The sequence below is a fragment of the Liolophura sinensis genome, chromosome 2 (genome assembly GCF_032854445.1).
Source record: "Liolophura sinensis isolate JHLJ2023 chromosome 2, CUHK_Ljap_v2, whole genome shotgun sequence".
Classification (NCBI taxonomy): domain Eukaryota; kingdom Metazoa; phylum Mollusca; class Polyplacophora; order Chitonida; family Chitonidae; genus Liolophura; species Liolophura sinensis.
Genome location: NC_088296.1, coordinates 27,297,922 through 27,303,921, shown reverse-complemented (window position 1 = coordinate 27,303,921; position 6,000 = coordinate 27,297,922). Strand labels below are relative to the sequence as shown.

Sequence of the window (6,000 nt, the reverse complement as noted above, 5' to 3'; positions counted from 1 at the left end):
GACTGAAGCTCTCCAAATGTCTCACTGATTAAGTTGTCATTCATTTTTTCACTGGCTATGTTATTTTTAAACAATGAACATCACACATCGCACTTTTTATAAAGGTGTTGTGGTTAAGTACAAGCACATCAAAACCAGACTAAGTAGCCGACAGCGTCAAAATGCTACACTATGCAACCAACCGTGAATAAATAGAACAGCATGGTGTATTTTTGGAGGGGATTTACGGTAACAGAATTGATTGATCGACTAGACGCGCCTGGTACATCTTCACTGAGACGGAGCAGCATGGACAGCCGATGACAGCTTGGAGAATATAGGTGAGTTTGACTTCGATTTCGGACGTGTTAAAAGGGTTAAAAATCGGAGAAAATATGCGCAATTGCGACGTGAATACCCATTGGCTTCGAATTGACCAAATATGGCGTGTTTCGCGAGCTGTGGTTGCAAAGTGCAGCGCGAAACAGAAAGCGGCCGGGATACGGTTGAAGTGCGTTACAACAACAACACCCGCTGCGGTGAACGTAATGAGGCGAGTGACGAATATAGTTGAATAAATTTGGCCAAATATAAACCGCGTTAATGTGTGCCTGGGGCAGGTAAGAGTGCTTTGTTACAAAAACATAGCTGGTCACACTTCATGCCCTGACTGTACAAGACACTGATAGCAGATAATCGAGGAGTTTACCTTGCTCGGATAACCAAGTACAATATACTGTACATATAGATGTGGATTGGTTTAAGATTCATAGTGATCCCTTTACAGACGTATCAGCGTTGTAAGTCAATAGGCGAGCATATCTGTACATTTACACAAAAACTGGTAAGTCGATTGTTATAACAGTTTTGTAAAGAAATTAGCTATTTGAATTGCTTACAAGTTGTCTGATTTTCCTTTTAATATTTAAATAGGGTTTATTTGAAGAGTTTTGGCGAGGAGATAATAGCCATTTTTGCAAGTAAAATGCACACATTTGCTTAACTTTCCCATGAAAGATGTATCAGTTTTACAAAGTTATACATGTATTAATTATGGAGGCATAAAGAGAGCTGAAGAGGATCTGGACAGTGTGTACAGGGTACTGTGAATTTTTAACCACTTACTTTTTGTCAGTGGAAGTTATGCATGCAGTTATTATGGAAATGGCACTGACAATGATACGTTTGTGTCATTAAAGATGCATGCTTCATAAAACTGTGCAACTATTTATCTACACCCCATAGTTCTTGTTTCAGCTAGAATATTGGCTGCAGAGTTGGTTCAAAAGTTTACTTTGGGAAATCCGTTTCTATTTGGGACAATCATGGCTATAAATTGGATAACAGACAAAACATCAGCCCCTGGAGCGTAGGTCGATTATGCCCTGATTCTGAATGTACAGATCAAACGCTTCTCAGACTCAGTGTGTGTTATAATACTGTAAATGTCTAAAATTGTTGCAAGACAGTTATTTTTCAAATCTTGTTCTAAGATATGAAAGGCTGCAATGTTTACAAATACATGTAGGTTAATTGCATTCATTATGGTGACTTGTCTGATCCGGAAATCATGGTTGAGGAAGAGATTTAAATGTGCAAATACAAAACTGTACTGTACTGTTGTGTTCTGCACTGTTTTGTACTGTACTGTTGTGTTCTGCACTGTTTTGTACTGTACTGTTGTGATCTGCACTGTTTTGTACTGCACTGTTGTGTTCTGCACTGTTTTGTACTGTACTGTTGTGTTCTGCACTGTTTTGTACTGCACTGTTATGTTCTGCACTGTTTTGTACTGTACTGTTGTGTTCTGCACTGTTGTGTTATGCACAGCTTTGTACTGTACTGTTGTGTTCTGCACTGTTTTGTACTGTACTGTTGTGTTCTGCACTGTTTTGTACTGCACTGTTGTGTTCTGCACTGTTTTGTACTGTACTGTTGTGTTCTGCACTGTTGTGTTCTGCACTGCTTTGTACTGTATTGTTGTGTTCTGCACTGTTTTGTACTGTACTGTTGTGTTCTGTACTGTTTTGTACTGTACATGTAGGCATGCAGAAAAATGTTTCTCATATGATTTGTCTTCACAAGAGTTGCCATATTCTGTGTCATAATATGTCATAATTCTGAAAAGAAAATAGTACGTAATCATCTGTGTAATGAATCGTTCTGAACTTACATTAATTACAGGAAAAAACTTGTTACGTCTGTCTGTGGAATTTGATCCAAATTAAACCGGCATGTTCATTTTGTGTGAGACAAGGATAATGGCCTGTATAATAAAAACAGGCCGTGGGTTTCCAATGGGCTGTGTCCAGTTTCCTCCCATCATAATGCTGGCTGAAGTCGTAAAAGTGAAATATTCTTTTGTACAGCGTAAAGCACCAATTAAATAAACAAATAATGAAATATAAGAACAGAATTACGTAGGGCTTTTGGAACAGGTGTGATGCTATTTACATATACAAGCTTCATTATTTAGAATGTTTTTTTAGTGAATATTAAATTGATAAAAAAAGCTATGTTTGATTAATTCTAAATGTACACCTTTCTCTAAATATTTAAATTGTGGCCTCTGTGGCCAAGGTGGTTAGTGTGCCAGAGCAGCACAATGATCCAGGAGCCTCCCACCAATGCTTGCAGCTGTTGTATACCCTAATTCCTCCAAGATTTGGGACAAATATTAGTACTGTTATTAGATTCTGTTGTTAGAATATTACATTTCTTTACCAGCCGTTTGGGAAAGTGAAGATAAGAGTATGTTGTTCATTAGATGGTCTGATCATGTCAGAATAAAAAAAACTTCAGTATTCCTGCTGGAATTGCATATATATTGGCTGAAGTAAGCAGACCAGGTGTATCAAATTTTAGAAGAAATAGGGTAAGTGAAATATTTGTTGGGTACAGCACAAAACGCCAATCAAATACATAAGTAGGTATTTATATGTAAATTGTGTACAGCACAAAACGCCAATCAAATACATAAGTAGGTATTTATATGTAAATTGTGTACAGCACAAAACACCAATCAAATACATAAATATGTATTTATATGTACCTTGTGTACAGCACAAAACACCAATCAAATACATAAATAGGTATTTATATGTACCTTGTGTACAGCACAAAACACCAATCAAATACATATATAAGTATTTATATGTAAATTGTGTACAGCACAAAACACCAATCAAATACATAAATAAGTATTTATATGTACCTTGTGTACAGCACAAAACACCAATCAAATACATAAATATGTATTTATATGTACCTTGTGTACAGCACAAAACACCAATCAAATACATAAATAGGTATTTATATGTACCTTGTGTACAGCACAAAACACCAATCAAATACATATATAAGTATTTATATGTAAATTGTGTACAGCACAAAACACCAATCAAATACATAAATAAGTATTTATATGTACCTTGTGTACAGCACAAAACACCAATCAAATACATATATAAGTATTTATATGTACCTTGTGTACAGTACAATTATGATACTTTGAATGCAAAATGTAACCATTAATTCACTTTAGTTAGTTATTATTTATTAAGTTAGTGTCATTTATTAAGTGCATTGTCAGAGTTTGACATCTGTCAGTTTACCTGTAACCCTGTTAACTGACCACTGGTTCTGTATGATAGTCAGGCGTGGGAACTGACCACTTGTTCTGTATGATAGTCAGACATGGGAACTGACCACTTGTTCTGTATGATAGTCAGACATGTTAACTGACCACTGGTTCTGTATGATAGTCAGGCATGTGACCTGACCACTGGTTCTGTATGATAGTCAGGCGTGGGAACTGACCACTTGTTCTGTATGACAGTCAGGCGTGGGAACTGACCACTTGTTCTGTATGATAGTCAGGCATGTGAACTGACCACTGGTTCTGTATGATAGTCAGACATGTGAACTGACCACTTGTTCTGTATGATAGTCAGGCATGGGAACTGACCACTTGTTCTGTATGATAGTCAGACGTGGGAACTGACCACTTGTTCTGTATGATAGTCAGGCGTGGGAACTGACCACTTGTTCTGTATGATAGGCATGTGAACTGACCACTTGTTCTGTATGATAGTCAGACATGTGAACTGACCACTTGTTCTGTATGATAGTCAGGCATGGGAACTGACCACTTGTTCTGTATGATAGTCAGGCATGTGAACTGACCACTTGATCTGTATGGTATTCAGGCATGTGAACTGACCACTTGATCTGTATGATAGTCAGACATGTGAACTGACCACTTGTTCTGTATGGTATTCAGGCATGTGAACTGACCACTTGTTCTGTATGATAGTCAGACATGTGAACTGACCACTGGTTCTGTATGATAGTCAGGCATGGGAACTGACCACTTGTCCTGTATGATAGTCAGACATGTGAACTGACCACTTGTTCTGTATGATAGTCAGGCGTGGGAACTGACCACTTGTTCTGTATGATAGTCAGGCATGTGAACTGACCACTTGTTCTATATGATATTCAGGCATGTGAACTGACCACTTGTTCTGTATGGTATTGAGGCATGTGAACTGACCACTTGTTCTGTATGATAGCCAGGTGTGGGAACTGACCACTTGTTCTGTATGATAGGCATGGGAATTTTCGTCCGACTTTTTTGTTTAGAACTTGAAAAACCAAAGGCAACTCATTTCAGGGAAACAATTGATTGTTTGGTAATTTAATTTGGATGTAGCGTTTCAGGCTTTATTTTCTGTTATTTTCAGACTCTCAGATTTTCAGACAGATCTTGAGAAATTTCACACTTTTTCCTGTCCATCAATTCCCATGCCTGTCCATCAATTCCCATGCCTGCATATTTAACACACCAATCGTGTACACGTCTGGTAACTTTATTTGCCTCTCGTTGTTCTAATGCCACTCAGTAATTGGGGAGTCGTTAACTTTTATTGGCCGTATAATAAGGTAATTATCCAGGGAAATGAATCTCGTTAGTGTACACCTGTATACATATGCTAGTGTATGCATATAATAGACCAGTTGATATTTGCCCTGGCAATACTCTCTTGTATTAACTCTGGATGTCTGCTAGGTCTATTCACGGCTGTAATGAGATTCCTGTCAAGCTGATTGTCAGAGGCCGGGTACATTGTATATGCTGTAAAGATTGGCTCTTTGTACCATGTTTGGTAGGTGGGGAAAATCATACATATCTGATGCAGACAGTTTTGAACTTTGTTACGTGTTGTGCAGCGTAAAAGCATAAGCATGAAGCAAAAATATGTGCATATTGTATTTTACCTAATGTTGAGTATGTAAAACGCTCTTTCAGAATCCCAACTGTAAGTGGGAAGGTCTTCCAGCAACCTGCTGATGGTCGTGGGTTTCCCCTGGGCTTTAATAAATCAAATAAATAAATAAATCGTTCAGGATCACATAAAGATCTCAAAATGCCACTTTGTGCTGATAAGAAATGAATCAGACTTCAAAAGAAACCCTTAATTGTAAGGAGGATGAATTGGTCAGAATGAAACAAATTGTGTAACTTGAAAAAATGCAAAACTTTTGGCGAAATACAGGATATAAACTGACTATATACATACATATAAAATATATTTATTTATTTGATTGTTGTTTTACGCCATACTGAAGAATATTTCACTTATACGACGGCGGCCAGCATTATGGAGGACGGAAACCAGGCAGAGCCCGGGGGAAACTCACAACAATCCACAGGTTGTGACAGACCGTCCCACGTACGGCCGGAGAGGAAGCCAGCATGAGCTGGACTTGAACTCACAGCGACCACATTGGTGAGAGACTCCTGGGTCATTAAGCTGCGCTAGCACGCTAACCAACTGAGCCACGGAGGCCCCATATAAAATATAAGCTAGTCAGCCGTAGTTGGTATTTCAGTTGAGAGGTGCACGAGTCTTATAAAACAAATGGCATTGAAGCCGGTGAGAGTTCAATCCCGACAATGGGCGGGGAATTTCCAGACTCTCTGTGCTTTCATTGTTTGCGAGGCTATCAGCAACATAA

General features: G+C 38.3%; 1 protein-coding gene across 1 annotated transcript in view; it reads left to right on the top strand.

The window, feature by feature from the left end:
* The first annotated feature begins 268 nt into the window (after positions 1–268).
* LOC135462441 (coronin-2B-like) overlaps positions 269–6,000 on the top strand; it is an 85,794-nt gene continuing 80,062 nt past the window's right edge. Inside the window, exon 1 of the mRNA XM_064739665.1 lies at positions 269–320. The gene's annotated coding sequence lies outside the window, so the exon portion shown is untranslated. The remainder of the gene's footprint in view (positions 321–6,000) is intronic.